The following is a 13,674-nucleotide window of genomic DNA, read 5'->3' as shown; positions in this document are numbered from 1 at the left end:
CAGCTTTATGCTGATATGTTTTCAAAACTGCTTGTATTCTCAGGGCAACAACAGACAGATACCCATGCTAACTTTTGGTGAAGACGGAGTGTTTTGGAAATCTCGTCTTTTACTTTTGTTTCATTTCGATTTATACAAACTATGTTTTCAAATATGTGTAAATATTCATATCATAATGCAATGGTTGTGTTTACTTTGATTACTATGTTACAATTGTTGTGATACTACGCATAACGTCATCCACCCCCGGACGTTTCCGCCGTTTGTTCCCACGGTTCGGGGGTGTGATAGATTGGTATCAGAGCTATTGTTTATAGTGAACTGAGTATACCGAACCTTACATGGTATACAACTATAAACACTAAGGGGACGAAGTTCTCTGAACTAAAAGTATACTTTAAAATATAAGTATTTTACAAGAAGTGTACATGTATACCTATACACTAGAAACAATAATCACGAGTAGAACAAAACAAAAGTATTTGGATGTTGGACACTGCGGTTAAACCTGGGCGGTTATGTAATCATGTCTAGGGTCAATATAGCCTGATCAACTATATTTATTCGAGACATGACCAACATGTGTTTGGGAGTGACTGTGGTGTTGCAGCAGGCCTAAAACTTACCAAGTGTCCATACAATAAGATATTAGTACAACAAAACACAAAATACTATAGGAGTATTTTACTAAAGGCAAATTCTTTGTAGAGATTCATTTCCAAGTGTTGCTACTCATTCCTTTTAGCGATAAGTTTACTTGAATTAGTAACTTTCCTTTTTTATCGCTTAGTAGGGCACTCTAGCTATCATATTGAGATATTTTCTTGCTTCATATCTCTTGATTCAATTTAGAGGACTTACCATCCTCTTCTTCCTGAACATTTTTAGAACAAGATGCCTCCAAGGAAAAGACCCAGCACAAGGAACAATCCTCTGACGCCACCTCCTCCGTTTACTCCCGCTATGTTCCAGGCAGCTGTTACTGCCGTTGTGGCTACCACGATGTCACAGATTAATCCTGGCGGCTTTGGTGGGTCGGGAGGCGGTACTCATCCCCAAAACCATGATGATAGTAAGGGACACCAGAAGGAATGTTCCTATAAGTACTTCATAAATGCAAAACCCACACCCTTCAACGACAATGGATGTGTTATTGCTCTGACTCGATGGTTCGAGAAGGTCGAGTCCATTTTTGAAATTTGTTCCTGTTCTGAAGTTAACAATGTGAAATATGTCGCCTGCCCTTTCACCGATAGAGCATTGACCTGGTGGAATGGTCGGGTCAAATCCCTAACCCTGCCGGTAGCAAATGCTATGGGTTGGAAGAGCTTGAAGGAGCTCATGCTCGCTGAATACTGCCCAAGGGGCGAGATGCAAAGACTAGAGTATGAACTTTGGAACCTGAAGATGAAGGGTTCCGACATTGCCTCTTACACAGCTAGATTTTGCAATCTGGCTCTCCTCTGTCCGGGAATGGTCACCCCGGAAAGCAATAAGATTGAGAGGTTTATCTGGGGATTGACGCCCCCAACGCAAGGGAATGTCTTGGCTGCTAAGCCAACCTCTTTTGATAGCGCCAAGTGCCTAGCGTAGACCCTCAAAGATCACCGAGTTGATCTCGATGCAAAAACAGCCACTCCTGAACCAACAAAGGTGAGTTGTGGAAAAAGAAAGTTCTGGAAGTAGCGAAAGGGTCAGAATTCATAGGAGCCCTCAAAGAAACAGCAAATGGTAGCAGTCCATGTTGTTACTACTACTCCTGTTGTTTCCCCTACCACTCAAGCACCTACCAGTAGATATTCCGGTACCCTTCCTCGATGCGACAAGTGTAATTACCATCATAAACCTGGCCCATACCATGAATTGATCTGCAACAACTGTGGCAAGAAGGGTCATACAGCTCGAGCCTGCAAGACATAAGCCCAACCAACCAATCAGGCACCTGGGGCAGGTGTCGGTCAAGCCTGCTACGGTTATGGAGAGGTCAGGCACTACAAGAGGAATTTCCCCAATGCAACAACCGCTGGAAACACTTGGTGAGTGCTAGCAGTGGGTCAGGAGGAAGTAGTTGCAGATCCCACCATTGTTACGGGTACGTTCCTCCTTGATGACTCTTATGCATTCATTCCTTTCGATTCTGGTGTGGAGAGAAGTTTTGTTAGTCATGCATTCAAGCATCTTCTCAATCATAAACCCTAACCTTTAACCAAAACATTTGTAGTTGAGATGGCTAACAGTGAGAAAGAGAGCACTAACAACATATTCATCGGTTGTACCCTTACTTTAAACGACCATTCCTTTCTTATCGACCTCATACATGTTTCCATAAAAGGATTCGATATCATCATCGGTATGGATTGGTTGAGCCCCAATCATGCTGATATCCTTTGCTATGAAAAAGCAATCCATCTCAATCCTCCCTCTAGTGAAACCCTCATGATCTATGGCGATAAAATCAGCTCCAACCTTCGTATCATTTCCTGCATCAAAGCCCAAAAATTTCTGCGAAAGGAGTGCCATGCATTCCAAGCCCATGTGGTTAACGAGAAACAGGAAGTTAAACACCTCGAGAGCATCCCCGAAGTCTGCAATTTTCGTGATGTCTTTCCCGAGGAGCTTCCGGGAATTCCTCCTGAGCACCAAGTCGAGTTCCGAATCGACGTAATCCCCGGAGCTACTCATGTAGCTAAATCTCCATACCGCTTAGCGCCATCAGAAATGCAAGAGTTATCAAGCCAGCTCAATGAGCTCCTCAACAAAGGATTTATCCGATTGAGTTCCTCACCCTGGGGAGCCTCAGTTTTGTTTTTGAAAATGAAGGATGGGTCCTTTCGAATGTGCATTGACTATCGTGAACTGAACGAACTCACCGTCAAAAATCGTTATCCTCTTCCTCGAATCGACGACCTCTTCGACCAACTCCAAGGAGCCAACTACTTTTCCAAAATAGACCTAAGATCAGGGTACCAACAACTACGATTCCACGAGAATGATATTCCTAAGACATCATTTCGGACTCGGTATGGTCACTACGAGTTTGTAGTAATGCCCTTCGGTCTAACCAACGCACCGACGGTATTCATGGATCTGATGAATCGAGTTTGCCGTTCCTTCCTAGAAAATTTTGTAATTGTTTTCATCGACGATATACTTGTCTATTCCAGAAGTGAGGAAGACCATAGACAACACTTGAGATTGGTGCTAGAAACTCTAAGGACGGAGAAGCTATATGCAAAATTCTCCAAGTGCGAAGTCTGGATTCAAAAAGTAACTTTCCTAGGTCAAATGGTAAGCGAGGAAGGCATACACGTTGACCCTTCCAACATCAAAGCGATATATAACTGGTCAGCACCGAAGACACCCACAGAAATCCGTCAGTTCTTGGGTCTCGCTGGCTATTATCGCTGATTTATCCAGAATTCTCCAAAACTGCCAAACCCTTAACCACTCTAAATCAGAAGGGTGTACCCTTTTGTTGGAATGAGAAACAAGACACTGTATTCCAAACATTGAAGCAGACCCTATGCAGCGCGCCTATCCTTTCTCTGCCCGAAGGGGCGGAGGACTTCGTCGTCTTCTGCGATGCATCCAATCAGGGCTTAGGCTGTGTGCTTATGCAGTGAGGAAAAGTTATCGCTTATGCCTCAAGACAGCTGAAAACGCATGAAGTCAATTATACAAATCACGATCTAGAGTTGGGAGTAGTGGTCTTCGCATTAAAGATATGGAGACATTATCTTTACGGAACCAAGTGCACCATCTTCACTGACCATAAAATCCTGCAGCATATTTTTGACCAAAAAGAGCTGAATATGAGATAACGATGATGTGTAGAGCTACTCGATGATTATGAGTGCGAAATTCGCTACCATCCCGACAAGGCCAATGTGGTGGCAGATGCCCTTAGCCAGAAAGAATGCTTAGGTCGTAAAGTGAAGGCACTGACAATGACTATCCATTCCCACTTATCCGCATAGATCAAGGAGGCTCAATTGAAAGCCTTAAAACTAGAGAACATACCGGATGAGGCCTTGAGAGGAATGGAGAAGAACCTAGAGATCAAGGGAGAAGGAGTCTATTACTTCATGAACCGGATCTGGATCCCAAAGTTCGGAGGGTACAGAGAGGTTTTCATGAATGAAGCTCACAAGACCAAATATTCCATTCATCCAGGATCGGAAAAGATGTACCTTGATCTCAAGAAACTATACTGGTGGCCAAACATGAAAGCGGAGATCACTACCTTCGTGGGCAAGTGTCTGACTTGGGCCAATGTAAAGGTCGAATACTAGCAACCTTCAGGTTTGCTTCAACAGCCGGAGATACCTGAATGGAAGTGGGAGAGAATTGCTATGGATTTTATCACTAAATTACCCAAATCTCCGAGTGGGTACGATACCATATGGTTAATTGTCGACCGATTGACAAAATCTGCTCACTTCGTACCGATCAAAGAAACGTTCAAGATGGAAAGGCTCACACGAATCTACATCCAAGAGATAGTTCGACTGCACGGTGTGCCTGTGTCCATTATCTCCGATCGAGATAGCAGGTTTACTTCGAGATTTTGGCAATCCCTGTAGAAAGCTTTTGGAACTCAACTAGATATGAGCATAACTTACCATCCTCAGACAGATGGGCAGAGTGAGAGAACCCTCCAGACCTTGGAAGACATGCTGAGAGCATGTGTCATCGACTTCGGTAAATAATGGGACACCCATTTGCCCTTGGTTGAGTTTTCTTACAAGAATAGTTACCACACCAGCATCAAGGCTGCTCCGTTCGAAGCCCTCTATGGCCGCAAGTGCAGATCCCCACTGTGCTGGGCTGAGGTGGGCGACACGCAACTAGCCAAGGGGCAAGTCCCTGATAGAACTCTCACCGGCCCAAAGATCATCCGCGAAACCACTGAAAAGATCATACAAATCCGAGAATGACTGAAAGCCTCACGAGACAAGCAAAAGAGCTACGCCGATAAACGTCGAAAACCCTTGGAGTTCCAGGTTGGAGATCGTGTCCTGTTGAAGGCCTCGCCCTGGAAAGGCATGATACGCTTTGGAAAGCGCGGAAAGCTAAATCCAAGGTACATAGGACCATTCGAGATCCTTGCTAGGATCGTTCCCGTAGCCAACAAACTTCGTTTACCTCAAGAGCTTAGCAACATCCATCCCGTCTTCCACGTCTCGAACCTTAAAAAGTGTTTATCCGGTGAGACCCTTATAATTCCTCTCGATAAGATTGAAATCAATGAGAACCTCAACTTCATGGAAGAACCAGTCGAAATCATGGACAGAAAGATCAAACGAACGAAACAAAGTTGCATCCCGATAGTGAAGGTTCGCTGGATTGCCAAGAGGGGACCCGAGTTCACTTGGGAGCGCGAAGATCAGATGAAACATAAATATCCGCATCACTTTTCGAGTCCATGATTTGTATTATATATTCCAATTTTGGGACGAAATACCCTCTAACGGGGGGGGGGGGGGGGGATAATTTGACAACCCGAAACTTTTATTCTGCACGATTGGTTAATTTTATCAATATTAAACTCGATTCTGTCACCATTTAACATCGTTTAAGGGTTGATAAAGCATACTAAGCCTCGTACAATTAAAGTTTGGGTTCTAGGTCGAATAATACCAAGTCATAGTACAACAACCGTGCCATACACCCTCTTGGGAGGAGTGTACGGCCGTACACATGGGTGTGCGGCCGCACACCCATCCCTCAACCGTACACACGGGGTGGTGGGTCACCCACCCCTATAAATATGAGGATACCCCCTCTCTTTTACTCTTATCTTCATTTGGCTACCCACTACTACTTTCTCTCTCTAGAATCTTCATCTAAAGACCCTCCAAAGGCTTCAAAAATGTAAGTATTCCATCATCTAACTTGTTATACTAGTAAGACTTCTTGATCTAAGCCTTAATTCATCAAGCATCATCATGTTCTTCATCCTTTGAAGGTGTACGGCTACACACCTTCATAAGGTGGCCGTACACACCTTAAAGGCTCTCCAAAGTGAGATTTTGGCCCCTATCTTCAAGACTAGACTTGGTATTGGCCTTGTAGCACCTCAAAATCGACATCTTTGGGCATGGATGAAGAGTGTATGGCCACAAACTCCTCTGTACGGCCGCACACTCCTATGTACGGCCGCACACTCCTCTGTACGGCCGCACACACATCCTTAGGACCGTACACCCACTTAGATGCTCCTATTTGGCCTCAAACTTGCAATTACACTCAGTATGGAACCTAGAACACTTATTTGATGTTTGTGGAACCTTGGAAACACCTCAAAAGCACTCCCCATCATGAGTGTACGGCCGTACACCCATGGTCGTACACCCCCAAAGGGTGGCCATGCACCTCCCTACTTCGATCATTTATGGTTCCGACACTAGGTCCAAATGATTCCATGTCCTTAGGGTGGTTTCCCATCATTATTAGTCATAAAATACCCTAATCTAATATATATGTGTTACCATATGTTAATAGGATCCACTTGCGTAGGAGACATCAGTTGACACTCAACATCCACACCGATCTTACGTTCGAATCCTACGTCAAACAATGAGTTCATACCCCTACGCTTTTATGATTTTAAACTTTTTCAGGGGGGGATACAAGCAAACAAAAAAGTTTTCAACAAGTTAAACTTACGCAATTCCTACAAATCAACAGTTTCTTAAAGCATTTAGATTATTTATCTCTTTTGTATTATGCAGAGCATAAGGGATGTTTTCTAATCTTAATTGCATAAGTTTTCAGAACAGTTTCACAAACATAACAGTCAAACTATAATAAGTATAGTTTGGGGAAATTCACTACCGATTTCATAGATACGTACTACATACACAGCTGAATACATAAACTATGACAGATTTAGTTTATAACATTACTACGAGAGTACAACAGTAAATAATTATTTTGGTATAATTATTTTTACTCCAAAAAAAATACATCGAGTTTCATACGAAAAGACAGAACACTTATATTATTACTCGTAATGTCGTCATATTAATTGGGAGCACGTCCTTGGGCAGTTACAACATAACCTAAGTGGAGGACTACTCTTATGAACTAGAATTTTCTGGACGGAAAGTGTGGACTTTGTGTATAGATCTATATGGGATAGACTTCCCCACACCTGGCTGTTAGCTACAGTCGGACCGGCAGGCCTACGGGCGAAAAATGTCATAAAGGATTTTGGCGTCCGTTTCACGTCAAGTCAAGTTAATGTATGGTCATAAAACTCGCCAACCATTCGACTCTTTTACATAATAATATGCCTTTTTCAAACAATTGCTTTAATAACATAAGTATGTTAGTTATGCTTTACGATTTCGAAACCATTAAAGCAACCAATACACGCATACCAGGGAAAGTAAGGGATTTTCCTAGTCAAACAGAACATACTTTACTTACTGGTGGTATCCGGGGTTTACAGACAGAACATACTTTACTTACTGGTGGTATCCAGGGTTTACAAACAGAACATACTTTACATACTGGTGGTATACATGGTTTACAAACAGAACATACTTTACTTACTGGTGGTAGCAAAGGTTTTTTCTAAACAAAATACATTTACATGCCAGTGATAACCGGGATTCTTGATACAAACGATATTTACATATAATGAAAATGAATTAATTATACAAATTCAGTGACTAGTTTTCATTATAAAAATCATGCTTATGAACTCACCAGCTTTATGCTGATATGTTTTCAAAACTGCTTGTACTCTCAAGGCAACAACAGACAGGTACCCATGCTAACTTTTGGTGAAGACGGAGTGTTTTGGAAATCTTGTCTTTTACTTTTGTTTCATTTCATTGTATACAAACTATGTTTTCAAACATATGTAAATATTCATATTAGAATGTAATGGTTGTGTTTACTTTGCTTACTATGTTACAATTGTTGTGATGCTACGCATGACATCATCCACCCACGGACGTTTCCGCCGTTTGTTCCCACGGTTCGGGGTATGACATTTCCAAACCTGACCTACTCAGTTTATTTATATCATAGGTGTCAATATAAAGCTACATTACACCGAGAGATTAAAGAGATGTAGATCACTAGTGTAAATGAATGTAAGTTCTATTTATGCTTTTGTTTCTGTATTGACGTTGACATCCCAAAGTTTTAAAAATAATAGAATACATTTCTTCGAAAATTCTTTGATAACATATTTATCATGTTTTTCTGGGAACAAAATTCCACAACACTTTTCTTTAAAAGTATACTCTGATTTTAAAAATGAAGCATAAACAAATCGGTCTTTTTTGGCTGTGAAAATGGGAATGTCACACATAACCCATCATATATACAATATATAACACATGCGGGCTCACGACATATCATCATTTCGCGAAATAGTTATAGACTAAGGATATGACACCATTCCTCCATAATATATGTAGGCTCACAGACTCACACTATTTTTCCATAACACTTTTAGGCTCGCAAACTAACACCATTATTTCATATCACTTGTTATACATGAGAGCTCATGGATCGTACTGTTCGCCCATTATCCCATAAGACCATCTATTTAACATACAAAAGACTACTCTAGTCTAATCACATATTCGTACACTAATGATACACATACATCTACCACACAAATGATATATAATGTCATACATAGTATAGTGGTAAAACGTACCTGAAGCTAGGAGCCTAAATCTCAACTCTTAGCAAGTTAGCACGAACCACCTAACACTAATTAGAGATTAATCCTCAGTCCACTACTCATATCGATGAAATTTTCCTAAAAATTCAACCTGGTCAAAACATCAACAATTAACAGTCAACGCCAAACGTGTAATGACCAACATATGGCCGCGTCACAACCACTACAATCCAAAACAGTTATCATAATCCTCTACACGCCGCACCGCAAGCAACTCATTGTCGTATCATGTCCCCTGGCAAAACAAAATCTTTTGTTAAGTCATTAATCCTTCAACCCGATGCTATAACTTTCTAGAAATCATCTAGAGAGTTTCTTAATAGATAAAGCTTTCCAACTTTATCCACATAAAATCCTATAACATTGCAAACAATATATTTTAAAATGAAGCCGAAAAGACTAAAACTTCATGCATGGTTCAAAAAGAGCCCATACATTCTCTGTTTTCACCTCACGGTGTTCAGAAATTATCTTCACAAGTTCCTTAACCTGGAGATTCCCAAACTCCAAGAACATCTTAACAAGGTTAGGTGTTACAAAAAGTTTGCAAAACAATGGATGTGTAGCGTAACAATTTCAAGAATATGTAATCGAATCCGACCCATGGGGTGTTCAAAGAATGCCTATGAATAGGGCTAATTAAAAAACTAGGGTTCAAATTTTAGATTATATATAAGCTTATGTTCAGTAATAAGTACAAAGTATATTAGGTTAAAGAATAAGGACATGTAATAGGCGACGTAATCTGATATAAGCGGGAAATCATAAGCTTTTGGTAATAGTAAAAAACGTTTTTATTCCTTCATTTCTCGTTGATTAGTGATAACGATCTACACATGGGGTACTTGTTAATGATGTATAGTGATTCACTTAAAATCCTTTATAGCAAGGGTCTCCTTATTTGCTTAAAATCAGAAGAAATCATTCAAATGAAAAGCATTGACTCTTCGAAAATCAAGAGTAAAGTAGAAGCTTTTGAGTTCTTACTTCTTTCTAAGTTTTTAGCATAAAATGAACTTGATAACTTTGAGTGTATAATGATACTAATTATTTTGGTATAAAATGTTGAATAATGTTAATTTAGTTAGCAAACAATTTCAATCAAAATATATGCTTATTGATATTTTTAAAAAATGACTTATTTTTTTTTAAAGAATATAGAGAAATTGTTTTTTTTTATTATTTTAACAAACTAGAAAAGATATTGCATTGGAAATGAACATTGAAGCAATATTTCCTCAAATGCATTAAATTAGAAAAAAAACATTTTGATGATATTTCGAACTATATGTCTTCTAGTGTTTCACAATCCGCACACTAATATTTTAGGGTAAAATATTTCATATAAATTTTTGATCAAACAATTTTTTATTTTAACTACCAAGTTTGAACAATATCACGAATATGATAATATGCTTGTTATTTTTCATTAATTTTGAAAAATTACGATCATTAGATGATATGACTTGAAGTCTTGTAGTAAGTCTCTTGAGAGTTCGCTTAAGTACAATGAACAATCAAATATCGATAAAAATGATTTATATATTGAGTTAAAGGTACTTGTACTTTTTTTGCGTAAGGAAAAAACTAAAGATATCGATGGAAATGATTTATATATTTAGTTATTATTTGTACAACTTTTGCCTAAGGTTGATAGTTTAATTTTATAAATAGTGTTATTTGTTTTCCTTCTACATCACTATATATAAAATTTTAGTTGGCTATTCCTATTAATATTGCATTTGTAAAAAGAAGTATTTTTTTTTTCAAATTGAAGATATTGAAATCCAATTTGCGATCTATATATGATCTGCAATGACACAAGAACAACTTAATTAATTGATTTTCATGACGATTGAGAGCAATCTTTTTAATAAAATTGCTTACGAAGACATAATTGATATATTATTTCAACGGATATTAGAAGTATGATTATCTTGAAGTATAAGCAAAAAAAATTTTGTTGTATTATTTTGATTGAAATTTTAATTTATGTATATTGGAATAGAAAATTAGAATTATTTTGCTTTAAATTTTTAGATCATTCAAGTTTGAGGATTTATTTTTCTTAAACTGCATAGACTTCCAAAATGTAGTGCAAAAGCTGCAAATTTTTCTTAAACTGCATAGACGTTGTATGTAATGAATAAATGTAGTGCAAAAACATGGATACAGAAACGTTGGTTTCTGTAATCTCCGTAACATCACGCCTGAATATATGTACATTCCGTCGATTCAAAATGTACTATTTCGAATTCCGAAATAATTTTACATCACATTTCACCAACTACTATCAACTCCGGAACAGACATACCTAGTCTAGAATGCAACACTATGAAGAAAGTGATTATCAACTGTTAAAAAAAATGTTTTTTCTTAATTATCGCGTTTATAACTGTGAATTTAATCACTACAAAATTTGACGAGGAAGCTAATATTTGGTTAGCATGTGAAAGGGTAGAAGTCAAAGTATTTGAATATATGCATATGGCTAGCTAGCAAATATTCTTCTGTTGAACGGAGCATACTAATTTCAATATAATACAAGTTACATTATATTTATGGTAACTTTCTATTTATGGATTTCCTAGTTCAAACTGCCATTTTGAGGCCTACATATTTAAAGTCTCACTGTCCTATTTCACACGCTTTTGATAAGTGGGGATAAACTCCCCATCACAAAATATTGACCAACTAAATAAGGTTTTGTGCTATGTATTTGTTTCAAGTTCCACTCGACCACTCCGATTGGAACCGAGCAGTTGTTATCTTTATTGGAAGTAACTTAATTTTTTTATATATCTTTACTCTAATGAATATTTTTAATCTTTTTTTGAAGTGTCACTCAAATATAATTCTTCATTAATATTAATATTATGACATGTGTCGTTAAATATATTAGACAACTCATTTAAAAATTCAAATTTATATTTTTTTAATTATATGTTAAATTGGAAGTTATAAAAACTTTAAAATTTTGATATATCTCTTAATTAATAATTTATTTAAAATGACTTGTTAAAATAATTGATTAATAGTTATAAATTTTTATTATAAAAGTTTAATAAATTTTATAATTATAGTTCCCACGGGTTATAAACTAGTAAATATTATAATCATTGGTTTTATAAATTTTTATTGTATATTATATTATTAACGTAATCTATATGAATCGTGACTTTGAATTTTGAATTTGTGAATTGTTTTTTTTTTCTTCTGTTTCGAGCATAGTGATGTAGTATATTTAAAAAAAAAAAAAATCAATTTAAAGTTTCCATTTGTTGTTTTGTGGATAATTAATGAGTTGTTAATTGTTATTATGTTTTTTGATTTTTTATTTGTGAGGCTGAAAATAAGAACTAACGAATATCACAAATGAAACTTTACCGGATCAGTTTCAAAAATAAGAAGCCCTCGGAGAAAAAAAAAAGTGTAATAAGGTAACTGAAGTATTGAACATTTATTTTGGGTTAACGGTAACCATTTTGACTTGACTTGAAAAAAAATGTATTGGAATATTTTTTGTGTTTCCAACCATTTTGATTTGACTTGAAAATAAATTTGGGCGTGTTTCCTGATATGATTTGATTTTCCCATGAACTGACATGCTGCCTATACATTTCAATATATACCGAAAACACAAAGTGGGATGTTTATATATACATGGGCTAGGTAAATGGACTAGGCTAACTAAAAAATTGGGCTAAATATACATGCACACAACTAGTATAATAACACGGCTAACATACCCAGAAAAGGTCATGAACAAATATTTAGATTGAATCTGAATTCAAGAAAAAGAGATGAAGGTTGCCCCTTAGAAAATATAGCAGACGAAACATGAAGAACCCTAAAATTGTCCCATGGCAACCTTGTCACGCACGTAGTATATGTCAATCTCAATGTTTTGTGTGATATTGATCTGGGTTGGTAGACAAGTAAACAACACAAACATTATCACAATAAACCAGAGTAGTGGAAAGAGCGGATAAGAAAACTTGCGAAGTAAATTACGAAGCCAACTAGTCTCAACAACAACATTTGCCACACCTCGATACTCGGATCCAATGCTCGACTAAGATATAGTACCTTGTCTATTGGATGACCAAGAGAGAAGATTATGACCAAGAAATAAATAGCGACATGATGTGGATCGTCTAGTAGTAGGCAGTTCGACATAATCATCATAAGAATAAGAAATCAGACCACGAGAGGGTGTGAGATATAACTATAGACCACGCTAAAGAGTACCAAGAATGTATCTGACAATGCGCTTGAGAGCCGTGAAATTGGGCTCTCTAGGATCATGCATGAACAAACACACATGTTGACCAACATATGTAATGTGTGGTCTACTGAACGTCATATACCATACTATGATATCAAGACTCTCGTATATAGTCGAGTCAGTAACTGAGGGACCTCTATTATTCAACTTAACTAAAGAAGATTGGTGGATGAAGTAGTCAACACAATGTCATCCACATAAATCAATAATTAAGCAATATAAGAATCATGGTGGTAGATAAACAACGAGGAATGATATATGTTGTTGATAAAACCAACCCATGTGATAAATCGTGAAAACTATCAATATCAATCCTAAGGTGCCTTTTTGATACCATAAAGAGAACTTTGAAGCAAGCAAATATGATCCAGAACTAAAGGGTAACGTATACCCGGTGGCTAATGCATATATATATATATATATATATATATATATATATATATATATATATATATATATATATATATATATATATATATGACCTCCTAAAAATGATTGTGAAATTGTGAAGACACACATTATTCGCATCTAATAACTAAAAGATGAAGTAACTCTTACTAGATATGGTTTACTTTGTAATAAGTAGACATAATCCTCTTTTATCCTTTTGGGTTTATGTCTTAATCACTATTACTTATATTTTAAATATAGTTGCAACACGTTATGATATTTTGCA

Source organism: Lactuca serriola, chromosome 4 (genome assembly GCF_051521515.1).
Source record: "Lactuca serriola cultivar US96UC23 chromosome 4, Lser_US96UC23_V15, whole genome shotgun sequence".
Classification (NCBI taxonomy): domain Eukaryota; kingdom Viridiplantae; phylum Streptophyta; class Magnoliopsida; order Asterales; family Asteraceae; genus Lactuca; species Lactuca serriola.
The sequence above is the reverse complement of the archived record's forward strand: the minus strand, read 5'-3'. Positions refer to the sequence as shown.